At 54.4% G+C, this 21,089-nt stretch overlaps 1 protein-coding gene across 2 annotated transcripts in view; it reads left to right on the top strand.

Moving 5' to 3' along the window:
* Positions 1-21,089, top strand: part of PLXNA1 (plexin A1) — a 121,844-nt gene that overhangs the window by 23,446 nt on the left and 77,309 nt on the right. The window lies entirely within an intron of this gene.

Here is a 21,089-nt window from a genome sequence, read left to right as displayed (position 1 = left end):
TGCCAGGGGCAGGAGGACCAAGACTTGCCCAGGGGGTCCAGCCTGTTGCTCTGCTGCTTGCGAGGTGCTCTAGCACCCCATCCTGGGCACAGCACCCTGAATTTTTGCTCCTTCTCCTGATCTGTGCTGGCCAGGGTGGCTTCTCTGGCAGGGGAAGGGTGCTGTTGCAGATGATTGTCCCCGTATGTCCTGCTTGCCCTGCTCATGTTCCCCCTGGCCCCTTGACCTGCCTGTGGCCCTGCCTATTAGCAGCCTGTTTAGGAGCAGGGGGCAGCATGTGTTGGTGTGGGGGGCAGGATGCTGGTGGTCTTCTCCAGCCCCGCATCCTCTGCTTGCCTTTCTGCAGTCCTCGGGGGGGCATGGTGGCGCCAGGGCTGAGCGAGGCTGTGGGGAGCAGACGGAGGCAGCTCATCCTCCCTTCCGGGTCGATGAGGGATCCGGAGGGACTGGTGTCGCGTTGCTGGTGGCTTCTCCTGCTGCTGGGCTCCAGATGGGATGTTTTAAATGGGGATGGGAAGGAAGGAGCACGTGGGAGGAGGGTTCAGAAAGCCATGGGGACAGTGTTACACCTCTAGTTCCTTATTTATCTAGAGGGGCTGGCAGTTGCTTTTTACATAGCAGACTTGTTTTTTCTTCTCCCTCTGATTTTCAGTTTTTGTCTGGTCTTTGCACCTTCAGAGTCACCCTTAAGCGGTCATCTAGGGTGGGTGCCTGGCCAGGGTGCAGGCTGCATGCTACAAAGTCATGGCTGAGATCAGGACTTTGAGCGCAGCTGTGATTTAAGGATCCTCCTTTCCTGCAGGGCTTTCCCCAGCTTTCTTTTTGCTGATTTCTAAACTCGGTCCCCCAAAGAGCGGGTCTGGTTTTCTGGCCCTGCAGGGCATGACGACACAGAGCAGGAGCTCCATGGGGAATGAAGAGGTGGGTCTTGATCCTGTCCCATTGCTGGGATGCTGGGCAGGTTTTGTAGGCTTATCCTGCCTGGAGCCCCCAAAACCCCTGGGGTTGTAGAGCTCTCCAGTGGCAGCATGGGAGCCCTTTGCAGGCTCTGAGTCCTGCGCCGCCAGGTCCCCCCCTCATCCCCTGCTGTGACCTTGGGGTGGGCAGCCCAGCCTTTCTGCGGCAGCCGCTGCCTGCCTGGCCCAGCGAAGCGCTGCCTCAGCAACTACCTGATCCTGCTGTCTGGCTGCCAGCAGGGCCAGAGGGAGGGGAAGGCTCCCTGCTGCCTGGGGAGCGCAAGAGGGGGGCTGCTGGCCTGTCCCCAAGTGGTGCCAACAAATCCCCAACCAGGGAATGGAATACCCGGCCAAGGTACAGCAGAGTGTGGCCAGGGTAGCGCTCTCAGGCAGAGGGTGCAGGATGGATGGATCACTCAGCAGCGGCCGCAACCCCTCTCCTTTTAAGCCATGAATGTTTCCCCCTGTTCCCTTGGCAAGCACCTGCATTAGGCTTGGTGCAGCCTGGTAGCTTGTCTGCCTTTCTGCTGGTCCCCCCTGCCCTTGCCAGCACCCCTGGCATCTCCTTTGGGGAGGGAGGGATGTGCTGACAGCTGGGTGCTCCCCTCCCCATCCCCAGGAGCCCTGTAATGGATGCTGCTCTGCTAAGGGGGCACCGATCTCGCCATCTGGGCCAAGGTAAGGTCAGGGCAGAGTCACTGCTGCGTCTGGATTTTCCTTGGATGGCAGCTCCCATGCCCAGCATTTGTCCAGTCTGTTGTGTGCAGACAGAGCCTCCCTTTGTCGTCCCCTCCCCCAAAAAAAAGCCACGCGAGCCTCTCGCTGCCCTGCAGCCTCTCCCTGGCCCTGCAGCCAACAGTTGCTGCCATGAGCACAGGGTGCTGGGCAGCACCTGCTGCTGCCGCAGCTGCAGGGAGACCCTCATTTCGGGGGGGTGAAAGGATGTTGCAAGCAATGTCATATGTGCAAAACTGCCTGTGGACAGGGGCTGTGGGCTGGGATGGGGAGGCACTTGGGGGGAATGGAGATGAAGCACTCCTGGGATGCTGAGCAGGTCATAGTGGCAAAGCCCATGGTAGCCCGCTCTCAGCTTGTCCCTGTGGGGTTACCAGGCAGGTGGTTATCTTTGGCTGGTCCCGAGTTATGTGGAGAGGCCAGGCTTGGAAAGCCCTTAGCCCCGCGTGCTCGCTCTCCTCTGTGCCAGCAATCATGGGATTGGGGTTCTTGGGTAATTCCTGCTGCTGCCTGGGTGAGCAATACAGGGATGGCTTCTCACGCTGCTGGGGCTGGCAGTGAGCCGTTTCCTCCATGCTCCCAAGCTGGTGTGTCAGGGACCCGGCCTTGCATACTGTGGTCTGAGGGTGCTGCGGATAGGGAAGTGACACAGGGACATGAGCCATGAACACACTGCAGCGGGGATGTCCAGGGGGTATTTGCACAAGGCTTGCTTCCTAACGGGTGGCTCTTTCCTGGAAACCACCTGTCTGTGCTTGACAATCTTCTTACTGGGGGGGGCCATTGTTTCTCCAGGGTCGTCCTTCCCATTTTTCAGGTGGACAGAAGGCTGTATGTGTAATTGCAATGGGAGTGCTCAGCCACGTGCTGGAAAGGCTCATTTTCCTTTGTACCCACAGTTGCCTCTTAACCTGTGTGTACCAAGGACTTGATTTTGGGTGTGCTTGAAGTGTTGTACGGAGAGAAGGAAGGAGGACAGTGCCGGAGGGGGCATGCTGATGGTGCAACCCCCTCCCAGTAACTGCACCTTGCTGGGCTGGCAGCTCAGAGATGGGGCAGTGGGGCATCCTGGGAGGTGCAGTGCAGAGACTGGGCTGCCCTCATTAGCTTGCCATCTGCTCCTTGTTATGCAAACATGGAACCTCCGTAGGGCTCTGCTGAGCTCTAGTGTGGCCCTTGTGGGTTGACCCAGTTTTGGGTGTCTCCTGGTTATTTTTGGGGGGGTGACCTGAGTTCCTCCCTTGAAGCAGCTGGTGGTTCCCTGCCCACTGCTGTCCCCAGGCTGCTGCAGATCCAGGAGGCTGCGAGCTGTCCTTCCTGCCACAGCCCCGCAGGAGATATCCAGCACCACCTGGGATCCAGGCACTGTAGATCCCTAAGGATGGCGTGGTCATGGGATGGTGGAGACAGTGCATCCCAGCCAGGATAGCATTGGACTGCACATCCCTTGCAGCCAGCCGTGCTCTCATTTTTTTTGGAGGATTATCTGGCTTCCCAGTCGCCACTGTAATCCCTGCAGCTCCCTGCCCTGTCCTGAAACCGGCCAGCCTCAGGCACGAGTGCATCAGGACATGTCTCCATCGGGAATCTGCTCCCCCTCAAGGCTTGCACTTGCTGCAGCTTGTTTATTCTCTCCCACAGAAAGCACAGCTGAACTGGCCCTATGTCTGGCTTCTTTGGCTTTTCCACTCTTAAAAATAATAGATAAATTCTTCGCACTAAGTGGGTCATCCCCATCCCGACACAACAGGACATGGTGCTCCTGTCCCGTGGAGGGTCGAGGGGCTCCCCTGCAGCCCCCTGTCCTGCTGAGGGCAGGGAGATAGGGTTGCTTTGGGGCACTGAATTTGGCAGCCTTTGGAAGCACTCTCTTTGTGTAGGGTTGTCTTAAAGCTTTGGAGAAGGATGCTTTGGTGCATTCACAAACCTTGATGTGTGTCTGGGCAGTATGACCTGAAAACAGGTGCTGTGGGGAGGGTGAGCTGCTGACTGAGGGCTTTTCGGGAATTTCCCTGTCGCCTGCTGGCTCTTTTCCCATAAATAAAGCCCCCGTGGGGTACAAGGCACGACTCAGTCGCAGTCCATGTGAGCTGGAAGGAGAAGCCGTCAGGCTCCCTGCCTGCTCTGCCGGTCCCCATCCCCGTGGGTCCTTTTGTGCTGCCCTCCGCTTAGCGCTCAGGGTAAGCTGCTCCAGCTCAAAAGGGCGCCTTTGTGTCTCAGCGCGTGAAATCCGGCTCCCGAAGTGTGCAAGAGGGCTCAGTCCCCCTCGTGACCCTGCTGCTGGCTACCCTACTTACTGCCTGTGCCTCAGCAGGCTGTTTGGGGGAGCAGATTTGGAGCGTGAAGTCTGCCCTGGCCCCGGCTGTCAGCTGGTGACCCTTGAGGACTCCCTGAGCATCGACCCCATCGCAGTCCCCAAGTCCTCTCCTGCCCATGTTGCTGCCTCTCCCCAGCTGGCCGCCCGGCACAAGGGCCTTTTGTTCCTTCTGCCTCTTCCCTCTGCCCTCTCCCACTCCATCCCCATCCCATCCCCTGGGGACCCCTCGCCCCCTCCCTGCGATGCACACAGTCCCTGTGGGCACTTGCGCCCAGCCCCGTCAGGGAGATCCGCTCCATGGAGCATGCGTCCACGCCTCTCCCCGATCAATGGCAATAATTTTATTGGCATGACAAGGTAGCCGACGGTTGCCAAAGTTAATCCATCAAATACCTCTCGGCGGCTCCCCGCCCCCTCGAGAGCTCTTGCCGGAGTCGTTAAGCTGTTTTAATCAAGGTGGAGGCTGGAGAGCTGGCGTGTTAAGTGGATGGGGTGGCGGGGAGGGGGGGTTTGAGCCTCCCCCGTCCCCCCTGCTCTGGGTGTGAGCACTCAGCATTGCCCCACTCCTGCTCAGCAGGAAGGGGCCCTGCTTGTCGGCGTCAGGCTTTGTTGAACCGCCCGGCTCCGAACAGGATGTCTCATTGTTGGAGGAAACAATTAGAAATTCATCGTGAACCGTTGGCCTCGGGGACCAGCCGGGGCGGCGGGGCTGGGGCTGCAGACAGCTGCCAGCTCCATCCTCGAGTGACTCCTGGAGGGGGATGCTGCTGGGGTTCGGGCTCCTGCCTCATGTGGGATGGATGGGGCTGAGCGTTTCCATGCCCCTGGTTCTTTGAGGGATGCTCCAGTGTGCTCACACAGCCTCAGGGAGGGAAAGGAGTTGTTGGGGGGCTCCCTCCCCCCAAACCCCACTCCCTCCAACCCCTGTGCCCCTGGGTTTTTTGACTCATAACCCATAACCCTCTTTTTTTCCCCTGTCTGCTCTGCTCTCCACACAAAGCCAGCAGGTGAGCGAGGGCTGGGAGCCTGGCACCCGGCCAGCCAGGAGGCAGCAGCAGCCAGCCCTGCTCCAACCTTCACTGCCGAAAGCGCTGACTGTGCAAGTCTCGCCTCTCCCTGGCTCCGGCGCCGGGCGCCCGCAGGCAACGCGCTGCCTAACCCCAATCTATCAGCCCAACCGGCTGCCGCGGAGCCGCCGATGGGTAAGGTAGCGTTGCTGCCGGGCTTTGCCGGCGTGGGGGCAAGGTGACTTTTGGGGAGTGGTGTGTTGCAGAGCTGGAGGAGGCTCAGGGATGGAGGTGGATCCCTAAGACCCTGTGTCTTCAAAAGGGCTGCTGGGTGTGAACCTGGCTTCTGTAATTGCCCTGAAGAAGGGGTCTGAGGGCGAGTCAGCTCTCGGCAGCCCCCTGAGCTGGCTCATGTTGCCCCATGGGGTGTGCTTCAGAGCTGGCAGGTCTATACCAGCCAAAACCAGCAGCATCACCTTTGCAGCTGGTCCCTGCAGACCAACCCATGCCCCGCAGGAGCTGCCACCCTGGAAATAGGATGGAAATAGGGCTGGGTAAGGAAAAAACAAGAGCCTGCGGGTTTGTGCCTGCATGCTGTTGCTGGTCCTGCCCCTGTTGTTGTGGGGCTGTGTCAGGCAGCAGTGGCATGGCTCAGCAGCACTGGGAGAGAAAGGTGGAAGAGCGATGCTTTGAGGTTGTTGGTGGGGACACTGAACCCCCTTAAACCTGTGTGTGAGAGTTGCTGGGGGCCTGCATTAGGAAAGGGAGTGTGTGGACTTGCCCATTGCTGGGGGCATGCAGCATGGGCAGCGAGCACTGGATTTTCCCTCCCGGCCAGTGGGGTTGGTTTGGTTGGTGAAGCATGAAGCTGTGGAGGATTTCCTTCTGCATCTCTCTGCCCCCGAATGGGGGGACTGTGGCCCCTACCCGTGACCCCTATTCTGCTGGGAAGAACGGGAGCACGACTCTTGCTTTGGACCTCACCTCTTGCTGGGGACCTCTGCGGGCAGGGTGAAAAGCCACCCCATTGAGATGGAAATGAGCTGGGAGGCCCCAGCTCTGTTGGGTCCCTCCTGTTGGAGCCATTGTGCTTATTCACAGGCTTGAACACTGACTAATTTTGGCTTTTCAGGTGGGAGAATAGCTCCACCCTCCCACCAAAGGCAGCGGAGAAAGGGGAGGACAAGGGAGCGCCTGAGGCTCATCAGGAAGGCAGCGGTTTCAAGAGGCAGGGGCTGTGGGTATGCCTGGGTGGGAAGAGTCATTGCTGGTGTCCTGCCTTGCCTTTGTGCAGACCTGTTAGCCCAGATTAATGGTGCCTGAGGAATTTGCCCTGAGCCCCTGGCCTACTGGAGGAGGGAGATGCATGCCCAGCAGGGGCCAAGCTGGCTTCAGTGTTGTCCCAGCACTGCCTCAGGTAGAGATGTGACAGTGGGGAAGCTTTCCCCAGTCCCTGTGGGCTGACCACACCCCCCACCCCCGGTCCTCCCATCCAGACTGGGAGGAAAATCCGTCATAAATCAAGAGAGAGTTAGAGATGTGGTATGGTGCTTGGGGATGCAGGACATGGACTCCAGCTGCCCCTTGGTCACCACTGGAGCCCGTCATCCATCTTGGAGGCTTTGATACCTGTGGGAGTCGTTTGTCTCTGCTGCAGGTCCAGGCGGGAACGGCGCTCAGCCCTAGGATGCTCAGAAAAGCTGCTGTTTGGCCTCCGCTGTCCCCTGCCCTGGTTAATTATGGGCTTTTCTGAAACGGAGTGGGAGAACAGATGATAATGGCCGGCTGGTACTGACAGGGAAGGCGGCAGGAAAGTGTCTCATGGGATCAGCATTGTGGGGTGAAATATGGAGGCGGAGGAGCTGGGGTGGGTGCTGGGTGGTGCAGACCCCTGGGACTACACCCCTGTTTCTCCCAGGAGCTGACCTTGTTGGGTGCCGGGGTGTGGGACAGGAGTTAAATCCCATCCTCTTAAGTGCCCGAGAAGCATCCGGGGTGGGACCAGTGTGTTCAGTCTGCATCTTGCCTGGGCCATACTTAGCCTGCACAATACAGGGCAAACAAACCTGGGGTCAGGGCTGTGTTGGTACTCCTGCTGTGCCTCGCGATGAGCAAATACCTGGGAGCTGGAGCTGGGGTTTAGATGTGCCGCCTGGCTAAGGAAGGGTGTCTCCCAGACTTGGAGGTGTGTGTGCTAATCTTGGCTTAGGCCACCACAATAAGAATAATGCTTAGCATTTTACATGATGGCACTTCATGATGAGATGCGTTCCATGGGTTCTCACTTAAATCCCTCAAATGGACGCAGTTGTGTGGCTGAGGGTGAATTGGAGCAGGCTGGAGGGCAGAGCTGGGGCGGTTAGCAGGACAGAGCATCTAAGGCAGAGGCAGTAGGGCGGTCAAAGGCCTGAGTCCATGGGTGGGTACTGTGTCGACTATTCATTCCCTTTGTATGAAGAATGGAAACATTTCCCCTTCTTACTTTTTCCCTCCATTTGCATTTCTCTTTTATCTCTCCTCCCCTCACCAGCGCTCGAAACAGCTCCAGCTGCTGCACGCCAGCTCCATGTTCTTCCTCTACTTGAGGTCCCCGTATCTCACCTCAGAGGAACTGTGGTGAAGGGCTTTGCACTGAATAAACCTCCCTGCCCCCCCCCCAGCTGCTTCCGACCTCGGAAATTTCTCTATAATCCCCCCTCTCCCTTTCCTTAGCATTGCATTTGGGTAGAGACTGGAGAGGGAGAGTGGAGCTGCAGGGTGATGCAGCGGGGGATGTGATGGGCAGGGGGAGTGCCATCGTTCAGGGGTTTGGTGCTGGATTTCAGTGTCCCTAGGCACTTTGCCTGGGTGGCCCGTGCTGTACCAGAGCCGATCCTGGCACCTCCCCACTCTTTGTGCGCCCATGGACCAGCTGGCAGCATGAAGCCTCCCTGTGGCAGCGAGAGCAATTGTCTACATGGGAAGCAATAGTGGGAAAGTTTTATTTAATGGATGCTTAGTTCTTTTAATGCCATTTAGCAGCTGGAGAGAAGGAAGAGAGCCAGTGCCTTGTGACAAGCCGCTCCCTGCAGACTGAAGACGGGCTGTGGTGGTGGGGAGCATCCCTACAGTCTTGCAGAGAAAGGCAGGATAGTGCTTTAATTTTGCCATGCTTTGTGCTCTTGAGGGCAGCATCGGTTGGGTGCTCTGTGCTGGGACAGGTCTGGCATGGCCAGGGCACTTAGTGGGGAGATGCAGGGTGGGGTTGTGCTGGTAGAGCTGGTGCTGGGGGACGCATCTCCCTCCAGCTGTAATCCCTGTACGGGCAAAGGAAATGACGCCAGGCTGAAAAAGCCCGCGTGATTTTTATTAGCCACAACTTTAATGATGTATTTTGTATTGCTCTCCTGCGTGGATAAAAACTACCAGACCTTGAACAAAGGGGAAAAAAAAACGTCTCTCTGACCTTGAAGCTGTTCATTCACTTGTCTTCATTTCATTCCCCTCGGCTGGGGATGCGGGTCAGTTTTGGGTGCTATTTATAGTCCGCTTCACTTGACAGTTTTCTTCACAAAGCAAAAGGTTGTCGCCTTTGTTTCTGATACTGCAGAGAGGAGCTGCTCAAGGGAAAAGGAAGAATAAATGAGAAATTTTTCAGAGTGTTCCTGTACACGGCAAAGCTTTGTAATCTGGAAAGATCAAAAAGCCCCAGACTGACGTGCTGAGCTCCTCATGTGGACATAGCCAGGGTCTGTGTTGCCTGGAAGGGTATGGCATGATGTTCTGCTGTGCTGGCCAGTGGCTGCTGCGACCAGTCGGAGCCTTTATCTGCTCCGAAACGGCAATGCTTTCCCTTCCCAGGCAGCTTGGCTCACCTCTCCGTATCTGGCATGGTTGGCGTGGGTTAAAACAGACTTTTAGCTTAATTCTTCCCTTCTCCCTCCCCTGTGAAGGAAGGTGAGTCTGCATTTCTCACCTTCACCAGAGCCACCTGCCCAGAAAGAGGAGTACTGCTGCCGAAATGGCATCCCCCGCCTGCGCCTGCATCCCCTCCTCTGGCCCCATCCCTGACTGACAGACTTGTTGAAACAACAAATGTTGCTGTAATTTAATTTTCAGGCAAACAATAGTCCGGGGACAATGTTAAATTCATGAAACTGGCTTAATGTGATGAAATTTAATGAAGCAATTTGTGTGCTAGTGTGGCTGTGCACGGCTCCGGGGTAGCCGGGATGCTGCTCCGTCCCGCTGGGCAGTCCCTCTTTGGGAATGAGCCCGGGAAAGGTTGATGCTCCAGAGAAAAGGAGGGGAGGGTTGTCCTGCTGCTCCCCAGGATGTGTGTACTCTTGGGGTACTGCTTTCCCATCCTGCTCCCCAATGCTGCTGTGGTGTGGGACGAGAGCCGGTGGGTCCAAGCTCTGTGGTTTGGCCAGGAGGGGAAGGGTTAATGAGAGTGTTCTGGGGCAGGAGGGGGCTTGCTCTCTGCAGGCTCTGCCTTCCCATGGTCTTTTTTCCCTTTGCCTGGAGCCCCAGCAAGGTCCCTTCACCCCCTCAGCCCCTTTACCAGAAGTCCCCCTATTGGGAGGGGGGGCTTTTGCTGGGGGTAGGTCCAGGGAGTTGCCTGCTAGGACTGGGCACTGGAGAAGGGTTTGGCAATGTATGGGTCCAGGCAAAGGGCTTCTGGCCATTCTGCTGCTGATCTCCAGCTGCTCCTGGAGACCTCTTGTCACTGCTGGTCCTGGGGATGCTGCTCGGCAAGGGCAGGTAGCAGGCAAAGCGCAGACGGGGGGAGAGAAGCCATTTCCTTGTGCTGGATCTGCATCCTGGAGGGCTTCTCCTCCAGGGTGAGGAGAGCTGTGCAAACATGCTCTCCTCCCCCAGCCCCTGCTTTGGGCTGCCAGATCAAAGCCTCAAATGTATAGCACCCCATCTCCCATGCATGCAGCGCTGGTTCTTCCCAACACCAGTTGCCTCCGGGGCCGGCATGTGTTGCAATATCCACGGGGTTCTTAACTGAGATTGTTGCTTTTGTAGCAAGAGTTAGGAGAGATGCTGCGCTGGGAGAGCACAGGCTTGACTTCCGGGGGGTTACGGTTCACAAAGCAGCAGAGAAGAGGCAGTTTGGAGGGCGGAGAGCCCAGCTTCTTGCTCAGGGGTGGATTGGATTTGTGCCACCCTGCCAGCATTCCTCAGGCACCCTGGCACCAGTAATGTGCAGGCTTCTGCGATGTCCCAGGAGAGGTTTTCCTGCCATTTCTTAGACTTCAGTGATTGACAGAGCCCTGTAGATCTTAATTATGTGCCGGCATCCACAGAACAAACCTGGTGCTGCTGTAGCTGGAGGCTTAACGCTGGCAATGCTGCTCGCTGGGCCAGGTGGCTGCAGAGGTAAGGGGCTTCCTTGCCTTCCTGGGGCCAGCTTGCTGTCCTTGCAGGATGCCATGGAACTCTGGAGCTGCGTGGGTGGGAGCTTGGGCACTGGTGGATGAAGGGACGATGTTAAAGGTATGTGTGGATGATTATGCTGTGGCTGTTCTCTGGTGAAGCCTGGGGAGGAGGTGGCTGAAGACATATGGATGCCACCCCCTTCAGGGTAGGAAATGGGACTCCCATTTCCTCACACTGAAGGAGATGTCATCCATGTGCCTTCTGCATGGCTTTTCTCACCTGCAGAAGTCCTCCCTGGCCCTCTTGCATCCTCCCAATCCTCGCATCAGCAATCACTACCAAAACCTGAGCTCCATCAAACTCATGTCTGTGGTGATGCTCTTCCCAACCAGGATTTAAAGCTAAATTTTCACTGAAAAGATGCAGCAAAATCCTTCTGAGGGTGGATTTTGGGCTCAGCAGAGGTGCTTGCGGGCAAGCTTGAGGTCTGTAGAGCAGCTTGAAGTCCTGGAAGCTGTGAAGGCAGCAGGTGTGCTGGTCTGAGAGGCTGGGTCAGCGCCTGGCTGTTCCCTGGATCCCCGGGCTTTTTGCTGTCCATTGGCGGCAGTCAAAAATTAACTGGCAGCTGTTGAGCAAAATACAACTGAAAAAATTCACTGAGGCAAAATATGGTGCAGTTCTGATGTGTGTGTAAATATATATATATATGTATGCATTTATTTTTCTTCAAAAACTTCCAAAAATAGGCCTGCATCTTGGCCAGGGTGACTGTGTCTGTAATGGGATATGGAAAACAGGAGTCTTAGTGAGGCTGGTGTGTATGCAACCACGCAGAAAAGCTCTGCAGCTCTGATGAGGAGGTCAGGATGCAGGACCTCTGGGGCAGCGGGAACAGCTGGGGGGTGCAGGCAGTGGGCTCTTGCAATATGCTCTGTACCAACCGCTTTTGTGGCAGAGGGAGGGGAGCAGCCTCTGCCCCCCTGGATGGACATGCTAGATGCCGTTGGGGTCACTGCTGCCATGCTTGGTTTCCTGGGGGCAGTGATGCATATGTTGGTTTATGTGGGAAATGAGCAAAGTCTTTTAAAAAGACCCAGAAACCCAAAAACTGCACCTCGCCTGCATGTCCTGTGCCAGCTGATTCCCACCCCGTGCGGGGGATGGGAATTTCCCAAATTGAATTCTCTGTTTATTTCCCCAGGGTTTCTCCGTGTTACTCTCCCTCTCTTTCTGGTATATTTATGAGCCTCGAGGGATCTGTTTTTACGCTCAACGTTTAAAATTAAAGATGTGTTTCTCTTCTAGCAGGTGAGATAAACACTCCCTGACTCAGCTGGGGGTTTCCTTCCTGCCTCTCCTTCCTGCCTTGAATCGGCTGATGGGAAAGTGTGAGCCTGTGGCTGGAGCAAATAACCTGGGAATGGGATGCCTGGGCTCTCCTCCCAGCGGGATGAGTTGGCTTCAATGCTGCAGGGAAGCAGGATGGCAGGGCTCTCAGTTGTGGGAGCTTTGGCTTCTTTCTCCAGTGGCTTCTCGTTTTAAGCATGCAAAAGTTGCTACCTTTGGCATGGAGATGGAGGAGGAGGGAATAGGGTTTTGAAATGTGCTTGCTTGAGCTTCAAAGTGTGGTTCACCTCGGTGACTAAGGGCACGCTGTGTGCCGATGTGGTACCGTTGCTCATCTGTAGGAGGACTCCTTAAATTGCAGTAACTTGTTTGTATGGCAGCATCAGCATTTCTAGCCAGAAGCTGTGTGGGAGCTGGCACAGCTGGAATGGCACCTACTGTCCGCAGTCCCCATGCGGTGTGCTGCTTGAGGTGCCCTGAGTGTGTCCTGCTGCGCCTCGTCCCTCCTTCTGCCACTGACCCCAGACGTGGAGTGCAATAATAGCATCCAACCAGCTTAAGGAAGGCGGGGAGCCATGGAGGGGCTTCCTCTGCTCCTTCATGGAGTCCAGCGTCACAGGTTGCCTTCCCCTCTGCAGCTTCGTCCTTTCTGACCGCAGTTGGGGATGCTTTTCTGCCCAACACCTGCTCACCTGGGCTGCTGGAACAAGACCTGGGCTTCGTTTTGGAAGTGGAAGCAATTAACGAGCACCCAAACAACTCCAGTCCTCCCCAACACCATATCTGCCCAGGTGGCTTTCGGTGCCTTCCTCCTGGGATGTGAACATTTCCCCTCACCTCTGCTTGGCTTCATTTCCTCCCTTCCCATGTGCTGCTATGCTTGCACAAGCATCCTCATTGCTGTGCTGCAAAAGCCTTGGCTATAAACCCAGCCCAAATCCCTGAGAACATTATTTTTCAGCTGAGACTTGGCCCAGTGTTGCATTTCTGAGTCGGCACCAGACGTGGTACTACGTACCTGCAGAGTGGGGATATTTTTGCAAGCATCGAGTGAACTCCGAGTCTTGCCCTCAGTGTCCCTGCTGCGGATGGCAGCCCTCGCTGGCCAAGGCTGTTGAGTCAAAACTGTTGTTTCTGACCCCCCCTAACCTCACTAATTCTCTCTGTGCTCGTGAGCAGGGAGAAAGAGAGAGAGAGATTTTGTTTTTTTTTAAACGGCTTGTGAGATTCTGGTGATGTTTTTAATCAATGATAGTTGTATAGAAGCAATTAATGGGAGGAAAAGTTTATGGTAATAAATGTCAAGAATGTTTCATGGATGGTTTGGATGAAATAAAATTTTTTTAAAGCCTCCCAGCAAACCCAAAAACCTTTCCCTATTTTGAACCTTGCCAGAGAGAAACAACTTCAAAACTTCAATTTTCTTGGTTTTTTTTTTTTTTTTTTTTTTTTTTTTTTTTTTTTTTCAGGGAGTGTGTGTAACGTTTAAGTGCTTTTTTCCCCCCCTCAGCCTGTGCTCGTTAAACAAAAGCATGTGTTTTCTTGGCACGGTTCCCCAGAGGCAGCTCTGCTGGCGTGGAGGGCAGGGGCTGCAGAGGTGACGGTCGCACAAGTCCAGGCAAGTCCTGGTTGTCGGCAGAATCTGGAGTCCTCCATTTTTCGGGGGGGGGGGACCTGTGGTCACTTCGCTTTTCCTGGCTGTGCTGCTTGTTTCTCCTCCGTGCCATCTGCAGATGGTAATGCCTGCAGCCAAAAGGAGGAGCAAGCTATAGGCATGTGCAGAGTAGTTTGATATCCTGGGGCAGAAGGTGATAAAAGAAAGAATTAATGCTTCAGAGTGATGTTAGCGCCTTGGCTGCCTCTCCCAGTGCAGCCATCGTCTGCGGCTCTGTGGGCTGTTGGTAACACTGCTGTGCTTCTTGCTCCCTAGAGCAAGTGAGGGCTTGGGGAGGTTGGCATGAAAAAAATAAGACTTTTTATGGGGGAGGTGATTTCCTGCGGGGGGATGTCTGTCTCTGTGCATGGCCTGAAACATCCCTGGGTTGTTGTGGCTGCGTGAATCTGCCTCAGAGCTCCGCTCACCCCAGTGTGGCGGAGCCCTGCTGCGTGCTGCCTTCCAGCCGCAGCCATACCTTTGGCCCCAGCTGCGGTGCTGAGCGCTGGTGTGTTTTTCATAAAGGCTCTTAATCACATACAGGATGTTTCTGTTTGTTCAAGCAATGAAATCACACAAACAACCCACCCCCATTTTGGCTTTTGCAGAGCATCAGCTGCTTGACCCAAGTCCTAGGCAGAGCCGGAGCAATCCTCCCCTCTCCTCCTCCGGCTCTCGAGCCGGCAGTGCGGCGAGAGCACGCCTTTCATGTTGCGGACATGCCCTGGAAAGCCGCCCAGCACCGGGATGGGATTAGATTAGGGCTGGGAGCCGGGGCTGACTCATCGCTGGGGCTCGTGCTTGGCCAAGGCAGCGGCAGCATCTCGCGGGAGCTCGCGGGGAGGCTCGGAGACCTTGAGCTGGGACCAGGCGGGGCCAGCCCCGTGTTTTGGCAGCTGGGTTGCATGCAGGCTCCATGCGAGCAGCAGTGTCAGCTCAGACCCTTTCCTTCCTTAGGAGCACAGTTGCTTTTTGGTAGGTAGGATGTGGGTTGCAGGCACCGTCTCGTTCCTGGGTGCTGGCATTGTGTGTTTTTGCATTGGCCCAAGTACCCAGCCCCGGATGAGGACATTGCAGACCTGATGCTGCATTGTCGTCTTTTGCTTTGGGCTTTGTTCTTTGGGATATTAAGTGGAAGGAGAGCAGGAATGCGTCAGGATGGATCGAAATAAAAAAAAAAAAACAACCAAAACCCTGACTTTTCTCGCCCCTGTTGCGCACATCAGTCCCATTGCTGCCGTTTCCATGGCAAAGCAGTGGGCCCGTAACCCAGCCCGCCCCGTGCTCCTCGCCGTTTGGAGGAGCAAAAATCCTCAGAGACGATAAGAATAATTTAACAAGCCATTAACAAGAGCCGGGGAAAACACCGGAGGAGCTGGAGCAGGGTCGGGGCTGGGGCGCGGGGAGGCAGGGCTGGTTTTTGGCAGGGAGCGGGTCACGTTGGCAGCCTGCTCGCCTTGCCTTAGATGTGTTATGAAGTTTTGGAGGTTGCTTGAAAAGTGTCTGGGGAGCGGTGGCAAGCCAAGCGGGCCGCGGGCCAGCTCGCAGCTAAACATGTTGTTGTGTAAAATTGCAGTCAATTAATTTAAGACCTGCCAATTTCAACTGCAAAGCGCTAGGAGGTTCTGTCAAGTTTTCAATGGGATAAAAAGGGGGAAGGGGGGATTAGTTTTCAGCACTTGGAAGGGCAAATAGCGATCCTCTGCCCAATCCTGCAAAGCACCTCCTCTCTGCTCCTTTTGATTGCAGCAAACTCACTGCCACTGCTGTTAAAAGTCCTTCTGGCGTGTGCCATCGGGGCTGAGATGGCTGAAGGACAGCAGCCAGAGCCCAGTGAGGTGCTGATGGCCATTTCAGGGCCTGGGGAGGCACTGGCTGCGGGGGGAATGACCCAGTCCCCTTTGGCTTTGCTCCCCCTGGGAAGCATCCCTTCTCCGGCATACCGAGGTAGTCTTCCCCAAACTTATCTGATCCTGCAAGACTGGCCTGATCCTTGGCATGTTGGGCAGCGTGCTAGCTGTCTGAAATAGAGGTGGAGCTGGAAAATGCTCAGGGCAAGACCAAGAGATGCCCCGCAGCCCTGGAGGTCAAAGCAATCATTCATGATGGGGCGCATAGGCTGGTGCCCACCATGCAAGAAGACAGCCTGTCCCAAAGAGCAGACAGCTGGCTGGATGCAGTGGCTGAACCCCAAAAAGACCAAAAACCCTGCCTTCCATGATAGCAAAAACATGGTGGTGCTCTACACAGAGCCCCTCCCTGGATGTGCCCCCCCCGCCAGCTACTCCCTGCGCCCATCGTCCTCTCATGCTGCAGGAGCACGGCACCTCTGATAAGGGGACCCTGCCTGGAAACTCTGGCTGGTGTTTCGGTGTGTTTGTGGCCACCTTCATTAGAAACATATTTCCTGGGTTCTGGAGAGCATATGTTTGCACGTGCATCTGCAAGCTGGCTTTTTCTTGATTACACACACGCCCCCCCGCCCCGGCCCCTATTTTTTTTTTTCTTGTTTTACAGCTTAATGAAACTTCTGAGAAAGTGTAGCTCTGCTTTTGTGAGTAAGAGTCATGAGACTGGCGGGGCGAGCTGGCTTCGGCTGTTTCCCTTGGGCTGCTTGCAGCCAGTGGTGGGGCTGAGCTCCTTTTTAGGACTGCCTCTGCTGGGGGCTTGTGCATCTCTGATGGTACCTCAGCTCTCCCCTGTCCTTATCCCAGCTTGCTTTTCCATCTCCAGAAACACCGTAGCTTAGATTTACACATGCGTGTGTCTGTCCTTTCAACCATCTCATCCCTGGACTTTTGCTGTAACCTTTGCCATCACAGCTCTATGTCCCCAGGACACCCTCTCCAACCCTTGTTGCTTTCTAATTTGCCATTGAGTGGTGCAAAACTGCCTCTCCCAGACTTCTGGGGCTCTGAAGCAGTTGTGTACTCCACCATGTCCTGGTGTTCTTATGCTTTTCTGTGCAAGGGCTTCACTCTGGCTTCAGCGCTTGCGTGTGCATTGGAGCAGCTGCATGTCCCCGCAGGGCTGCAGGCTCGCTGCTGTCATTGCTGGGAGGAGATGGGATTTGGAGGTAGGTACCTCAAGAACCGGGCTTTGCCATGTAGGCACCATCATCTGTGGACTTCCCAAGAATATATTTAGGGTAATTTCCTCCTGCTTTGCTGGGTGCTTGTTAATATTTACTGGGACATGGGGGCAGTCTGCAAAGCCCGCTCTTCAAAGGAGGGCAGCTTCCAGCAGCTCTGGGATTAGCTTTCGGTTTCCCCAGCTTCTGCTGTAACTCTTTCTGTGGTTTTAAAAATAGGTAACAAACCACCTGGCATGCAAGAAAGCCTGGACAAAGCCCAGCAGGCTGGCCATTGCCTTGCTGAGCTGGGTTGTAGCTCTGGTGTCTGCTCAGCTCTGCTCTTCCTGCTCTGGCATTTGGGGAAAAAAAATATAAATTCAGCGTAGTTAGGGGAGAAGGACTATGTGGATGCCTTGTGAGCCTGCTTGGGTTTGAAATGGCTGGGAAAGATCCAGCGCAGCCCAGCTGTGTCCTAGAGCCAGCACCCTGGTGTTTAGGCAGGGCTTGCAGGCGGGCTGAGGTGGGTTTCTATTCCCAGCAAGGAGCTTTTTGGGAATGCCTTTTGGGAGTTTTGGGGGAATTGCTTTTGCCTGATCCTGGACTCCACAAGTCAGAGCAGGATTGGCCCTCCAGGAGCAATAACAGAAGAATTACTGCATTGTATGGGCGTCTTTATGTGTTTTTTAAACTGTGCCTCCTAATTATAAATAATGGCTGCGATATGAGATATGATTATGATGGATGGTGATTCTGTATTCCACGTGCATTAGCAGCTTTAACCTTGCCGGGGTAATTATGTCTCATTTCAAATTCTGATACTATTTATTTGAGGTAGGGGACTGGGAATTTAATTTCTACTGCTTTGTCTTATAGTATTATTATTATTTGAAAAGGATACCTTTGCAAAATTGTTTTTTAATCATTCCCTCCAGTTGGCAGCATCAGTTCATTAATATTTTCAGGTGTTATTTTGGAAGTGTTTGTAAAGGTAGATGTTTTGGGGGAACGTGAAACTGAGGGCCAATGTATAGGAGAGGAGCTTCTCCTTCAGGACACCTGTGCGCATTCCCCTGACTTCAGTCTTCCCAAAGCAGCTATCTTTGGCCTTTTGTACTAGTTGCTGCTCTTGACCTTCATGTCTCTGCCAGCCCAGGCTCCCTCCTTCCATGAAGTTTCCCAGGGGGTCCAGGCAGGAGCAGAAAGGGCTGAGCCATTGTCCTGCCCACCCCTCTCTCCATCTTTGATGGCACGTTTAATTAAAAACCCCATCAACCCGAAGATTGTGCACGTGGTCCTTAATCAGTTTGAAGTCTCTGTGAGAATAAAGTAATTATACTACTCGTTTGGTTACAGTAATTAAAACTTTAATTAACATAATTTCCCACCCCTTGGCCTCCCTCTACAGATATTCAGGCGTGCGATGGGTGCCTGACAGGGTTGCATCTTGGGATAAAGCTGTTTGTCTGGGGCTGTCTGCCTGTCCCCATCTTCACTCCCTCCAGCATCAGGCTGGTGAGGTCTGACCATGCTTGCTGCTTACCTCTCACCAGGCTGTTGGGTGCCATCCTGCATCACTGACTGGGAGCAGCTCCTTGGCCATGGTGTTTGCAAGTCGCAGTGGGTGGCAGCTCCGCTTGAGGTCCCCTGGCAGAAGTGGGGATGGTGAGGAGGGTGGCAGGTGTTCCTCAAAGGTCTTCTGAGAACTTTTGATTGTTTTGATTGTGGCATGTGCTCTGGTCTGGTCTTAGCAAGAGCTGGGCTTTCAGGAAGCAGCCCTGTGTGCCATGGGGTCCTTTATTTAGAATTAGCTGGACTCTTTGTTTCCCATCACCTGGACCTGCAAGAGCTGGGGTTACAACAGTTTGTTGCTGGGTGCTGTCACACTTGGAAAGCTCTGGGTGGGCTCCAGCCCCCCGCAACCCAGTTTACCTCCTGTGTAAGATCTGCAATTGCTGTCATGCTCTGCGTTAGCTGACGGGACCCTGTGGCCCCAACAGCCTGAAGAAGGGATTGTTGCCTGGAGAAGTGGCACAGGGAGTTCTGCATCAGTGCCAAAGGAAATCCATGCTGTGTAAAACCTGAGCTCTTAAATATCTCGAGCAGCATCCTTGGGGAAAGCAATCTCTATATTTAAATCTTCTCAATCTCTCCTTTGAAATTGCTCCTATCTGCAGACTGAAGAGCCTAATTTTCATCCTGGTTTTGAATGGAGAGCCCACTGCAGAGAAGTGGTTTTCATCACTCCAGTTCTGCATGGTGGGGAGCTGCAGCCCCATAGGTTTCCTGTGGCTTTACAGGGACACGGAGAAGGATGTTGTGTATCCAGGGATGCGGATCTCAGGGTTGGAGATGCTATAGAAGGGTCAGAGGTTTAGGGTGTTAGGAATAAAGCCTTAAAATTCAAACAGAGGTGAGAGCAGGGAGTTTTACCAAACATGTCTAGAGCTCAAGGTGGAGCAAGCAAGAGGGTTTGAGTGTATTTGAAGCAAAATATTTGCAGGTCCATTGCGCTAAGCCCGGAGCCAGGTTTAGCTGGCTGTTATTGCTGGGATCACTGAGCGAGGAGCGGTGGAAGATTTCTCCTCTAATCTTGAAGGTGCTTATGATTGGAGCAGGGACTATTTCAGGAGGAAAGGCAGAGCCTGGATTTTTGATTGCAGCGTGTCCATAGCAGGGAAGTTGATCCAAAAAGAAAAGAAAAAGTGTGGCTGTAACTTTCCACCTCCTCCAGATGCCATGGGTTACATTCCCATGGAGCACATCATGCAATGTATGAATTTTGTCATTGAATTTGTAAGAGATTCTTTGTGTCCAGCCCTGCTGCCTGTGCTGGATGTTAATATTTAATGTTGTCACTGTGCGCTGTGATATTTCGACCCTGATCATTTATTGCTTATCAGCTTTTCCTGGGCAGCCTGGTGTGATTTGCCCATGGATATAAAACACCAGGACAGCCTGCAGCTGTGGTAACAAGAAGCCTGATTGGTAGGAAGGGATCAAAGCGGGTGTGAAATGGGTGAAGCCAAATCCCCCCAGTGCAGTCAGCGTTGTCCTTCTCCTTGGGTGGAGGTGAATGGGCAGTGGATTTCATTCCTGTTATATCCCCCTTGCTGCAATGTGTTGCTGCAGCAAACGGCATTTGGCTTGTATGCTGTGGAAGTAATGGCTGTTGCATTTATGTGGCCTGAGCTGCTGAGATGTGGCTGCAGAAGGCTTTGGAGTTCGTGGGGTTATACTGTGAGATGTAGGGCTCCTGAGGGAAGTATGATGGATAGATAAATCCACATGCAAGCCATGGTGCCCTGCACAGGCTGCCCTGCTGAAACGGGGGCTTGGCTGGTGCTGAATCTGCACGGGGGGCTGCTGGTGTGGGCACTGGGGTGGGAGGGGACCCGACTGCAGGGTACCCTGAAGCAGACCTTCCCCTCAGGGTCTGTCCTTCCGCAGCCTCCCCTGCCTGGGCTTTTCGTGCTGCTGGCTCCTCTGTTAGCAAGACTGATGGCCCCTGCCTTGTCTGCAGGCAGCTCCTCTCTTGCTGCTGTGTTGTTTTAGGGACGAGGAAGGAAACAGCTATTTTCCTGGAGTTGAGGGGGGAGGAAGGATCCAGCTGATCTCCAGCTGTGCTGCAGCCCTGGGAGCCTGTCCTTTGTCCCCACTGCCTCCTCTCTGCCTTTTGGGATCCCCTGACAGAGATCTGGGAAGGGGAGCATCCCTATTGCTGCTGGCGGGCAGTGAGGAGTTGAGCTCCTGGCTATAGGCCAGTGGCCAGGAGGGTGAGGGTGGTGGGACAAGACTTCGGCATTCCTGTTAGGTTTATCGTGGTCTGGTTGCATGATGAGAAGTGCAGTGAGGCTCAGAAAGGGGGACTTGTGCTTGTTGAGCTAAGCAGCTTTGTTAGGAGGAAAATAAGCGGTGCTTTGGATTTGCAGGAGAGAGAGCAACTTCTAAGCTGTGAGGAGACTGGGGATGGCAGCTCTGAGTCTGTTCTGCTTGCTAGCCAGGGAAGTGGGCTGTGCACCATAGGAGACTGGTAGCTAAGGGTCCAGGCTCCCCATGGGACAGAAGGATGTGGTCTCCTTTGAGGAGCCAGTGCTATGGCAGTGAAGGGATGGCTTTCATTTGGAAAAAAACTGAGTACTGAATCCTTCAGGAAAGAGCTTTCTTCCCAGGGACTTCTCTGGGATGTTTAGGTATTAACTCACCCCAGGCTGGCCACGTGTAGTCCAAGGCCCGTGGGAGCCAGGAGGGTGACACATTGCTGTGGCTTCAGTGCACCCGGGGCCCGCTGGGATGCTTGGGATGCCTATGGTAATTAATAAATGGGGGAAAAAGTAATCCTGTATTTCTGTGATGTGGTCTGCCCTTCACTGCTGTCACCCAGGGCTTTTTCCTACACGAGGGGAACAGTGGGATGCAGTGAAAAGGTCCCCATTCCATTTTGCTTTGTGCTTTTCTACCATTACCTTCCATTTTGCAGGGCTAAAATTCCTTCCCCATCTGTTACTGGGTTCTCCTACCTCTGCAGCTCCCTCCTTTCTTCCTGTGGCTTGAGAGACAGTGAGACTCACTTACCTGCCTGCGGTCCCCTCCCTTGAGAGGGACAGGTCTGCAGTGAGGTGCTGGGGTTTTGCTG

This window comes from Phalacrocorax aristotelis, chromosome 6 (assembly GCF_949628215.1).
Source record: "Phalacrocorax aristotelis chromosome 6, bGulAri2.1, whole genome shotgun sequence".
Taxonomy (NCBI): Eukaryota; Metazoa; Chordata; class Aves; order Suliformes; family Phalacrocoracidae; genus Phalacrocorax; species Phalacrocorax aristotelis.
The sequence above is the reverse complement of the archived record's forward strand: the minus strand, read 5'-3'. Positions and strand labels throughout refer to the sequence as shown.